Here is a 12,942-nt window from a genome sequence, read left to right on the forward strand (position 1 = left end):
CCCCAAGTGCTGGTGGCCCATATGTTGATAACACTGTGTTTCATCCCACAACAGCTCAAGTCTTCCTGTTTCTCAGTCCTTCTATATCACTGGTAACTTTTCCCCCTTAGGCAAAGATCTCCAGTGATGGTGATGATTTCCATAATCTTGTCACCTTAATTGCTGCTGTCACTGTAAGTATTGAAATTAATTTTGATTTCTTTTTGTTTCTGCTTAGTGCTTCAAATGTGACTAATGTGATTATTTTTGGATTTGGCTTGGAGCAATGTTCCCAGCAGCTGAAAGAGCAATGCTGGTCTGAGTTTTCCATGTGTGGCCACTTTCGGCCCAGCTACTTCAGGGGTGTTGGAAATCTCAGGGAAGAGAATCGGTTGGTTGTGGTCATTTCGGACAAATGGCATATCAATGGTGTGTGCTTTTTAATTTGCTCTTTTACATCTCTATGAAGCCTTACGTTTTGATATTACTACAATTTGGGTACTATAAGGAAGGAAGGAAAATAAAATTTATGTAGTACCTAGGCATTATGTTGTTTTATGTGAATTACATGAATCCTCATAAAAACCCTAAATGTCAAGATATCCATTTTAGAATCAAGACACTACTGAGTAGCAAAACCAGGACTTGAATTTGGCTATGTTGGACCACAAAGCCAATGCTGATTCTGGTAAACTCGGACACTTCTGCAAATTCACTTAGAGGATTTTTGAATGCCTGCTTTTGGGGTATTTGCTTAAGGTATATGGACCACATTAGAGGGTGGTCTTATCTTTCTGCTACTTTATATTGTACTGGGTGTTTTCATTTCTCTGCTGTTAAAGCAAATATCTTACAATGGATTGGCCTAAGCAACAGGAATTTATTGTATCATTGCTTTGAGGCCAGGAGAAGTCCAAAAGCCACGCAGTAAGATGATGCTCTGTCTCAGAAGACCGTGTGATCTTGGGCTAGCTGCAGGCTCTACTTTGTCCTTGGATTTTCTCTCTCATGGCAATGTAAACATGGCATCTTCTTTCTCTCCTGGGTTCCACTGACTTCTGCTTTTAGCTGGCTCCCTGTGGCTTCTCTCTGTCTGATGTTCATTCTTCTTATAAAGGACTGCAGTAATCTGATTTAAAACCCAAACTTATTCAATTGGGTTGCACCTTAACTGAGGCTAACAGCTTAAAGAGATCCTATTGACAGTGGATCCACCCTACCAGAATGCCACCCAAGACCAAGAACATGTCCAAACTGGGGTCCAGCTTTAGTCCACCACACCTGGCTTTCACGTCTTTGTTTTAACTCACCTTCCTTATTTATGCTGTGGTGGCAACATGTAGGATGCATGCCTGACCTCATTCTTGCCCCTCTGTAACCCATTCTCTCCATGGAAGGCTTAGTGCAACCATTTGAAAATCATACATCTATTCTAGTCCATCCTTGTTTTAAAATTGTCAGTGACTTTAGGCATTTAAGTTAAAAATCTATGGTGGATTAAAGATAGCCACAAATTCTGTGTTACTCCCACCATCAAGAAATAGTCCATTTCCCCTTCCCTTGAATCTGGGATGGCCCTATGACTGTTTTTGATCAACAGAATGTGGCAGAAGTGATGCTGTATGAAATACAAAGCTGGGCTTTAAAAGACCTGCAACTTCCTACTTTGTCTCTTGGAAAGCTCCTTCTTTGCTTCCAGATGCCTATAGACAGAGAGAGACGTTCTTGAACCTTCCAACTCAGCTCAGTTGCTATGTGACATTGTCAGCATGACTGAACCCAGCAAATATTAGCAAAAGAATCTCCCAGGCAATGCACAGAATCATGAGAACAAGAAATTATTATTAAGTGCTAAGATTTGATATAAACAGTTCTTTGCTCAGCAATAGATAACCTAAACAAAATTCAAATGCTTGGCATAATCTACAAAACCCTGTGTGACTTGTGCACTGACTATATCTCATACTATGATGCCATTTCCCCCTTACTCACTATGCCCGACCAATGCTGGTCTCCTTTCGGATACTCAAATATGCCAAGCCCTTCCCTAACTCAAAGCGTATGCTTTACTGTTCCCTCGACCTGGAACATGCTTTCCTCTGTTTTAGTGTGACTGGCTTCAGTTCATCCTCAGACCTGGCTTAGAAGGCATTCCTTTAAGTAGGAATCAGATTGACCACCCCACAGTTTTTCTTTATCACTGTATTCTGTGTTATTATTAATGCTTGTCACAATTTATAATTACATAATTCTTTGTTTACTCATTTATTATCTGTCTCTTCCAATAGGTTTTAAATATCAAAGGGATAAAGGCCAGGTCTGTCTTTTTAACCAACGGATATTCTATATCTAGCATAGTGCCTGAACACATTTGTTGAGTGAATAAATGACTTGTATGATATCCTTTTCAGCCCCTGATGACATGTGGCCTTGAAGTTATTCTGGTGTATTTCTGCTTTCCCCAGGCAAAAACCACATCTGGAACACCCTTTGCACATCCTGCAGCTCCTAGCATGGAGCCACGCACATCATGTGCTCAATCAGTGCCTGTAAAATGTGGCGATCATGGGCCTACATCATCCAGGTTCTTTTCTTTTTTCTCCATATACTTGCTTTGGAACATTTTAGGCAGAATTCTGACAACTGCAGAGGCAATATTGAAGAACATAACCGAAAATTATATAGTCTCTTCTGTACAAAGTATTTTTAAATGCTAGAACCATTTCTTATAATATTATACTGTGCTCTAGCAAAGTATTTTTAAGTGCCATATCTTTTTATTATTTCATACCACTTCATCCATCCATCTAGCCATCAATCCATCCATCCATTAATTTATTCTTTCATACTTTAATAAATATTTAATTATCTATTAAACTCTACTATGTGGTGCGTACCATGCTAGCCACTGTAATACTGCAGTAAATAAAGCAGACACAGGCCTGGCCTACATGAAGCTCGCTGATTAGTAGTAGGCAATTAGTGAACAAACAAAGCTTAAAAGATAAGTCATTACAAATGAAGAAGATTGCTGTGAAGTTGATGAAGAAGGGATTGTTATAGGTAATAACATGCTCATGCTTGCCACACAAATCTTATCCCTCCCTGACCTAAACCTCTTTCCTCAGCCTTCCCATTGCCCTCAAAATAAAATGTAGTTTCCTCCCAAGTCATTTCATGACTCCATCCTCACTTCTACCACTCTTTCTCCCTTTCCTCCTGGCCTTCAGCTGTTTCTATCCCCACAATTCTAAGTCAGGGTTCTCAACCTCAGCAAACTGACATCTTGGGCTACATACTTCTCTGTTTGGACGGGCTGTCCTATGCAGTTGTTTAGCAGCATCCCTGTACTTCAGCTATGTGCTGATAGCATTTTCACCCTTTCTCCTCCCCCTACCCCACTGAATTGTGACAAATGTGATAAGCCTTCCTATCTCAAGACATTGACAAATATTGCATGTACCCTGGGAGGCAAACTCATACATGGTTGAGAACCACTCTTCCAGGCAAGAGTATTAGGTTTGGCATTGGGGAAATTGTCCTGTCTGCGTTTGACACTGTCTGGCAGGGCTGTCAATCAAAGTGCATGGCCCTTCTCTAGCCAAAGGGCTAGAGTGACTTATGCTAAGTGACTTATGCTGGATTTCTTAAATTCTCCCTCCTTAGAATTAACTTGTGTGTAATAATGGACTGAAAATGGGTGATCCACCCTGTTGCATTTTCCACAAGTGATACTTCGGGAATCTACCTCCTTTAAGCAAGTTCCTTTACTCCCTTGGTTAGAGTCAGTCCCTGTGATTCATAACCCCGAGAACCTTTACTGGTACACTGGCACACCCACCTCCTCACTCTACTTTTTAAGACACAGGTAGTTACTCCATAAATCTACAGCTCTCCTGCCCCCCCATCTTCTCTATCCTCTTCACTATCTCTATCACTTTTATCTTCATCTCTATCATCACTCTCTCCCTCTCCATCTCTCTCCTTTTACTATAGCTGGAATACTTTGTCCACTTTGTTCTTGATCTTTCAAGACCCAGACCAAATGTTATTTCCTTCCATGAAAATCCTAGGGAGGCTGATGCTGGTTCCTCCATTTCTGAAACCACAGGACCCCGAGGGTACCTCAGTGCAGCATCTATTTACCACTCCACTCTTTTTATTTGCATGTCTGTCTTTCTGTCTTGTAGCCTTCCTTAGCGGGTGAGCACGGAACTTCTCAAGGCTGTGTATGTGGCTCTGAGCACAGTGCTAGGCACGTGGCTCCTGCTCAACCATTGCTCTTTGCATGGGTATACGGATGGATGCCCTGACCCTGTCCAAGGACAAAAGGACTAAGAGTTGTCAGATTCTCTGCCTGAGACCAATTTTGTGAATTGTTTCAGAATAAACCTTTAGGGGGTTTGTACTCATATGTTTGAAGCTCTCTGGGCCAAAATCAAAGGGTTTATTCCTCCTGATGAGCAGAGGAGAAATAGTACAAAGTCATTGTGACCTCTGAGATTCTGCTTTCTTCCAAAATAATGTGTACTTTTTCCCCCGATTATAAAAGCAGCACAAACATACTGTAGAGAATTTATATAATATAAAAAGGTTGAAAGGAGAACATATTAAGAATCACCCACATCCCCAGAACCTGAAGATATTTTCTTCTAGTCATTTATTTCCCCTATATATTCACAATTTATATATATATTTATATAAACGCTATTTTTTGTTACACGCTTTCCTCCATTTGATCTTAAATAATGTTCATTTTCCTTTGTCTTCTCAGAGAAAACCAATTTTAAAGTCTGTTCAATATTCCTTCTTACGGTAAATGAATATTGATTTATCAATCCCCTTGTTTGCCATAACTCTGTTGTTTTCTGTCTTTGGCATGTGGTTATAAATATCACCAAGCTGGGGCCTGAGAGGGCCTGAAAACTGTACCTTTTTTGTGCATGCCCAATTTCAGAACCTGTTGAGGGTTAGACATAGAGAATTAAAACAGGTGGGGGTGGGGGTGTAATTGTAGCTCAGTGGCAGATTTCTCACCTGCCATGCTGGAGACCTGGGTTCAATTCCTGGTGCCTGCCCATGCCAAAAAAAAAATACAGGTGGGGATCAAACTGTCAGCCTAGTTACTGATGAATTACTAGTTTGGAGAATATGAGCTCAGTGGGGTAACACCTCCATGATACTGTACCCAGGAATTTGACCATTGCCCAACCTGACACAGGCTGTGCTGGCAAACTTCAGGCCACCTGCCCAGGGACAGGCCCTTCACCATATGTCAGAAGGGCAGACTAGAAGGCACCTTCTCTATAGGAAGGCAGTTATGACCAAATGGAGGATAGGCTAGAAGGCAAGACTGTGCAGGCCCAATTTCTTCTTCCAAATTCACTGACAAGACTGGTCTCTCCATTTTCTTGGTGTGATCAAAGAATGGTACTCTTCTGATATCTTTCATCCAAATGATTGTGTTGGGTATCCTTGCGCACAAAATTATCACCATTTTCTAAAGGACACACATGGCTATTTTCTTAAGGGAAATTTCTAAAAGAACTATTAACTCGAGGTAGAATATTTTTAAGACATTTTGAAACTTATTGCCAAATTGTTTACTATAAACTTTGTACCAATTTCCTGTGCCACCCGCATGTATATAGTTAGCATTTTACCATATCAACATCAGCATTGACTATTACAACTTAAAATTTTTTCTTCTTTTTATTTGATAGGAAAAAAGGGATCCTATTTATTTGCATTTCTTTTTAATCTCTGTAGTAATGAAACTGATCTTTTTTTCATCATGTTGTCATTTGGGCTTCTTTTATTTGAATTGCCTGTTCATGTCCTTTGTCAATTTTGCTATTATTATTTTACTGTGGATTCATATATATCAAAATTTTATCTGACATATTTTTAATTTGTCATTTTCTCTTATTTTGTTTATTCTTTAAATATGTGCTATATATAATAAAATTTGTATTTGCTTCATGATTTACTCCATTACTTACAAATTTCTTCTACTTCAGACATAAAATATTTTCTTACTTGTGTTCTTTTTTATGATTTTATTTATATATTTGCATTTAACATTTAATCTGATTGGAATTTATTTTGGTGTTTCTTGTCAGTTTAGGTATTGTTTTCCACCACAACAACTAGATATTTGTCCAAGCATCACTGATTGGCATTGAATTAAATGCGTTAATTAATTTTGGAAAAAGTGATATTTTAATAAATCAAGTTATCTTACAGAGTAAAATGGCACATTGAGCTCTTCAACTTTTTATATATATATATAAATCTCAGCAAAGATTGCATCTCTTTCTGTCTGTGTATCTTGCCCATTAAAATAGTTCTAGGCACTTTATTTTTGTTATTCCTACTGTGAATAGAATATATTTTGCAGTTTCTAACTGCTTTATTGGAAATATATAGGGAGAAGGTGAACATATTGATTTGGTAACTTCTGAACATGTATTTATTTCCAACTTTCAGCTGAATTTTTTTCTAAGTAGGAAATCACATTTTAATGAAGTCATGATAATTTTGCTTCCTTTTTTATTTCCCATGACATACTAGGTTGACTAGAAGATACAGAACATTTAGGAATAACAGTGGATTTTTTTGTCTTATTGTTATTAATTTTATTTAAAGCAAATCCATATGTGATATTGACCATTGATTTAAGACAATTAAAAATCGTCTTGAGGCACTAAGTTTGCTTAGTAATAGGTGTTGAATATATTAAATGTCATTTGTTATTTATTAAGAGAATCTTATTGCCTCACACACCAATTAACAACTTAGTAGTTCTTGGGTCATAAACTTTCCTCCTCAAATGTTGATTGATATTATAGAAGAAAAGCTTGATACCAGTTAGATGCTTTAATATTTCTAGGTAAACCGTTTTTAAGGTATTCTGTTTTATTTTGTTTTCTTCATGGCTGCATGAAGAATTTTAACAATTTACCCTTGAAATTCTAAAACATTATCATGTTAATTTTAGATGGTGGTATTCATCTATTCCAACTACAAATTCAGGTCATCTACAAATCTGGAAGACCCTTTTGTGCTTTCTATCTGTGATGATTGCTTTTCTCCTAATTCTGATTGCTCTTGGGGAAAAACCAGTTAGTGGTATGTGGCGCTTCATGGTCAATCCTCCACGTCTGTCATCTTATCTCTTACTATTTCATGTCTTTGTTCTTGTGTCCTGCATTGGAGCAAGGTTTTTGTGTTTTGTGTAGGACAAACACAAACATCGTGAGATTAGTTTATGTAGTATTCTGTACAGCTTTCAAGGTATGATTTTACCTTACTACCACATTTTTAATTTTCTTACAGTGCCTCCTTACCTTATGTGGACATTTTTGTCTCTGCCCTTCTTTTACTCAATTCTCTTTTGTTGCATTATTTTATATATTTTTCCTTGAATATTTATTTTTCATTGATCAAATATTTTCTTCCAAACAATAAACTTATAATAATGATAAAGTTTTTTTCAGATTCTAAAAGTAACACATGTTTACTGTAGACAGTTTAGGAAAAGCATGTGAAAGAATATAAAAATAACCATTATCCTATTCCAGGCAAAACCACTGTTAATATAATGGAGTATTTTCTTCTAGTAGAAATCTGTATTTCTTTTTTAACGAAATTGGGATTCTTTGTTATACTTTTTTTTTTTTTTTTTTACTTTTTATTTTGAAGTAATTATAGACTCAGGGATATTGAAAAAAATAATACATAGAGTCCTGTGGATACTTCTTCTAATGTTGCCTATTGGTACCCTCTCATGTGACTCACTTTAGTACAATATCAAAACTAGAAAACTGGCATTTGGTATAATACTAGTATCTAGACTACAGATGTTATTCTGTTTTCACCACTTCATATGCATTTATTAGTACGTGTGTATGTCTATGGTTCTATGCAATTGTATCCCATAGATTGGTGTAACCACCACTACAGTACAATACAGAACTGTTCCATAACCTCAGAGGAGCTCCCTTTTGCTACCCCTTTATAGTCACACCCTCCCCTCCATGCCTTTCCCTGGCAACCACTAAACTGTCCCTTATCTCTGCAGCCTTGCTACTTCAAGAGTGCTATACAAATGGATCATAGAGTATATCATCTCTTGAAAGTGACTTTAATATTTCGTTTTGTTTAGTGTAATGCTTTTGAGAGCCATCCCATTGAAAGACATTTGATTTGTTTCCAGTTTTTTTTTTTTTTTTTTTTTGCTATTATGAATAAAACTGCTAGGAACATTCATATATAGGTTGAGATTCTTTGGCATACATTATTTTAAAATCTGTCTTTAAAAATTAAAATTCTATTGTAAGCATTTCTCCATATCATTATTTAGTCTTTGAAAACATGTTTTTAATGGCTGCCTAATATTCTACCATATGGATGCAACTCAATTTATATAACCATTTCCCTACAAGTCTGTGTTTTCTTAAGTTTTATCTACAACATACCAGATGCTTTCTAAAATTTTCTTTTCTTTCTCATAGTAAATCTTTAGAAAATGTGTGCACTTTCTATGCATCTTGAATGCAATATCCCATTTCATTTATGACAGGGAGTTGTTTCATAGACCAGAGTTGTTTTTTATTCTTCTTTAATATTCTTAAACTTCAGTGAAGAGAGGTTTGGGCAGGTGTGGTCTTGCTAATGGACAATTTGGTGGATCTTCCTTGGTTTCCCTAATTGTCCGCCAACCTTCCCTAATCATCTGCCCTTTTCTCGAACCTTTGGTTGGAAGGCTGATTAATGTGCCCTGCTGCCTGCCGGCCATATTTGTGAAGTCTGGTGACTATCGGGTATGGGTAGAGGAGCAAACCCCTGCACTACTGACAGTGCAGTGGGAATTTATTTATGGGTTATTTAACACAGTGTGTAGTTCTTCATTTATCAGAAATAGTGCATTATAATCTACCCAGAGTATACTGTGCCTACTGCTTCTTCTCTCTTACCTACTTCTCCCCTTTGGTTCTTGCAAGAGCAGTTTGCGCCCCAGGTTGCAATAAGCCACTGCAGTTACCTTTTTCTCCCTGTACCCTCCACCATGCCACAATTACAGCCATCATGGTTTCCAAATAAATGCCATGAGAAGGACAATGGTGGGGAAATGGGGTTGATGAAGGAGCCATGGTCTCTTCCATATGTACATCCTACATATCAGACCCTGTGAACCTCAGACATCAAAGCCCATTACCTCTTTGCTTCTTGGACTGGTTGTTCTGACTCAGGTGCCCATGAGTGAATTTGTTGTGGAAGTATCTCCTGGAGTCTGGCCAGTGCTACAAGAAACATATACCTTGGTATAGTTTGAAATTATTTCAACAGAAAAGAGATACTGTAAAAATCAGGTGCCTCATGATTTCCACTCTCATTACCCAGAAGCCTGTAATAGCTTTGCCATCTAAAAGAATGATATTGGGGGCAGTGTCTTATTTTTCTCCAAATGATGATGACTGTCATTTCTGAAACACTTCTTTGTTTAAAAAGCACTTTATATGCATTATCTCAGCTCATTCATCCAGTTTTTGAGCACCTGTTATATGCCAAGGATTCAGGGCACCAGAATGAATGACATATCCTTTCTTTTTTTTGGCTTAAAGCCCTCTAATGGTTTCACATCTCACTTACAATAAAATTGGAATTGCTTCCCCTTGCTACAGGAGCTGGCCCCACCTGCCTCGCCATCATCGTATCCTCCCACCTACCCACTCTATCCCCACTTTTCTCCAAGGCACAGTAGCTGACTGGTGGACAACATGCCAAAACCTTTCCCATCTCAGATACTTTAAATTTGCTGCTCCTTCTGCCTGGAAGTCTCCTTCCCATATTTATCTAACTGGCTTCTTCTTGTCATTCAAATCTCAATCTAATTGTTAATCACCTAGAAAGGCCAAAACATTCTGCTTTAAGTTATCAGATATTGGAAACAAAATGATCCTGACCCAACCATATCACACCTCCTGTATCTGCAATCAGTCAGTCAATTGATCAATAGTTATTAAGCACCCCACCATGAGTCAGGCTCTGTGTAGACACTGTGCATACAGAATTGAATAGTATGATGTGTCCCCTGCTTTCTTAGAGTCTACATTCTTTGGGGCTTGATAGTCTTCAAACAGATATACCTTTGCCAAAGATTGGGCAAAAGAGGCAAAAAAAGATGATGTCAGCCTAAGAAGGAAGCTGTGATGCTCTGAAATCACTTGCCAGGAACTCACATTTGTTTCTTCCCTCTGGTTTCTAATCTGCTCATTTATGAGCTCAGATTCTGGAGGTTAAAGAATTCAGTTTCAAAGTCACCCAAAAGCTCTCCAAGAGCACCATTAGCCTTCCCTCTTTAGGAACCTGGCCTGCTCCCCAGCTCCCATTCCAGGAGTGATTCACCCTATTTAAGTAAGGACATCAGGGACCTGGGCACACTGGCCTCTGTGTTTGCCTTCAGAACGTCCCTGCACAAGATCTGTTTGAGTTTTGCTTTTTCCCTCCTTGTGAGGAGATTGACGAGGGCTAGTTGTCATGGTGACACAGGATGGTGAGAATCTTGCTATGAACTACAAGAAGAGGTTTTTTCCTTCTGTTTTTCCTTCTTAGCAGAGGAGGAGTGAGATGGCTGGAACCTAGAACAGACAGATGATTCTAGTACAGACTCCCCCAGTTCTAGCTTCAAATCCCGACACTACCATGAATAAGCTCCCTGATCCCGGCAGTTTGCTTTGCCCTCATGAGCCTCATTAGAAACTGGGGATAATTAAAAAAAAAACAAAAAACCTCATTATAGAAGGTCTCTGAAGGGTAAATGAAGCTATTACTTAAAGTGCCTACAGCAGTATCTGGCACATTGTGAAGCAATCAATGTTTACAATTATTACTCTTATGATTACTACTACCATCATCATAATTAATATCATTACCTTCATCAACATCATTTTCACAGTAGATTCTCAGCAGCATCTTTGTAGATGAAAAAGCTATGACAAAGAACAAGGAGACCAGGTTCAAAGTTGGATTGCATGAGCAGGTCTCTTAACATACCTGACTCAGTTTCCTTATCTATATAATGGAAAGATCTAATATAACCTACTTTTCAAGGTTATTTTGAAGATTCGGTAAATTTAGTTATGTGAAAGTACCTGACAACACATTAAGTGCTGAATACAAATTAGTCAAACCTGAATTTAAATATACATCTTGCAGTAATATAGCCTTTGGCTTTAGGATGTCTTTCACTGCTTCAACCTAAAATGGGCTTAAAAATTAAAGAAAAAACTAAAAACAACATGCCCCACCCCTCAATAATAAGCATCAAAGGATGTTTTATAACCTGCTTGAAATGACAGGTTAACCCATGCAGTTCTTCTCCATGGATCTGATAAGACAATCACCACAATATTCTTTAGGCAGTCAATTTTCTGGTCAGTCGATATTTGTTGAGCTCCTTCTATGTGTTAAGCTTGGAAGCTTGCAACTCCACAGAAGGCAGCAAGGTACCGAGTCCCTAAAGAGTTGGAGTAAATCGGTACATGTATTATACTAGGAAGAGAACTGGGCAAGGAATCAGAGTGGCTGCAGTTTTCAGATGAAGGGTTCAGATTCAATTTAATCCCAGGGTCTTCAGGTTCTGGCCTGAATGTTTTTAGACTCATTTCCCACTCTTCAGCAAACACCCAAAGCTCCAGTCAGTACGATTTCATTCAATTCTTTCATGACCCGGCAACTTTACTCCTGCTCTGCTTTCAGCCTAGTTACTCCTTCCAAAACTTTCTTTGCCTCTGCATCTTTGCAAACTCAGCTAAAGCCCAACATCCCCAGGGATTCTAGCTCTGATCTAAAAGCCTGAGTTTCTACCTTATTTCTATCTTCCATTAGATTAAACCACAGGAGTTACCATTTGTAGGCTAGAAGTGGTTGAATATTGTCAACTTCATTTGTTTGACCAAATTTCTTCATATCCTATGCATGCCTGTGCACCGTCGAGGCAGTACAGGGTGACAGTCTTATCCCGTAAGCTCTGGTTTGGTTCCAACCCTGCTCTGACACTGAGGGGTTCTGCCACTTCCCAGCACTGCGACCTTGGGCAAGGTGCTTAACCACTCTATGCCTCAGTTTCCATATTGTAGAATGGAGATAATATTACAAATCTCATAATACTCATAGGAGGATTAAAGAAGATAACATATATAAGTCAGTGGACAGAATACCAGGCATATAGTTAATAATAGGCAAATGTTAACTGCTGTGCTCTAATCATTGCTTTACAGGTATACCTTGTTTTATTGTGCTTCTTTTTTAAAATTGAAGTGTTGTGGCAACCCTACCTCAAGCAAGTCTTTTGGCACCATTTTTCCAACAGCTTGTGCTCACTTTATGTCTCTGTGTCATAGTTTGGTAATTCTCACAATATTTCAGACTTTCTCATTATTATTATATCTGTTGTGATGATCTGTGACTGATGATCTTTGATGTTACTATAGTAATGCATTAGTCAGGGTCTCTAGAGAAACAGAACCAACAGGAGAGATCTGTAAATACAAGAGTTATAAAGGAGTCTCACACAACCATGGGAATGGAAGAGTCCAAAATCTGCAGGGCAGGCTGTGAAGCTGGTGGCTCTGATGAAGGGTCTGGATGAATGCCATAGGAAAGGCTCACTGGCTGAAGAAGCAGTGAAAAGGTCTCTCTTCTTCCTTAGAAGTTTTCAGCTGACTGGATATCATTTGCAGGGGACACACCCTTAGTTGAGCATAGATGTAATCAGCCGCTGCAATCAACTGACTAATGATTTAATAATACAGCTTTCTGGTGTATCAACCAGCCAGGAAATATCTCTGTAGCAACGGTCAGGCCAGTGCTTGCCCGACCAGATAACCAGACAGCATTAACTGGTGAAGTTGACACCAGAACCTAACCATCACAAGTAATTGTTTTGGGGTGCCACAA

The 12,942-nt window shown here is 38.5% G+C and overlaps 1 long non-coding RNA gene across 1 annotated transcript; it reads right to left on the bottom strand.

Annotated features, from left to right (window-relative positions):
* Nucleotides 1-875: 875 nt before the first annotated feature.
* On the bottom strand, nt 876-12,703 carry LOC143666784 (uncharacterized). The gene is made up of 5 exons (XR_013167723.1): nt 12,321-12,703; nt 11,327-11,500; nt 10,917-10,973; nt 9,200-9,284; nt 876-1,108 (listed from the first exon to the last, which is right to left on the bottom strand). It is a non-coding gene; the product is annotated as an uncharacterized LOC143666784 (long non-coding RNA).
* Between the last annotated feature and the right edge of the window lie 239 nt (nt 12,704-12,942).

The sequence above is a fragment of the Tamandua tetradactyla genome, chromosome 23 (assembly GCF_023851605.1).
Source record: "Tamandua tetradactyla isolate mTamTet1 chromosome 23, mTamTet1.pri, whole genome shotgun sequence".
Classification (NCBI taxonomy): domain Eukaryota; kingdom Metazoa; phylum Chordata; class Mammalia; order Pilosa; family Myrmecophagidae; genus Tamandua; species Tamandua tetradactyla.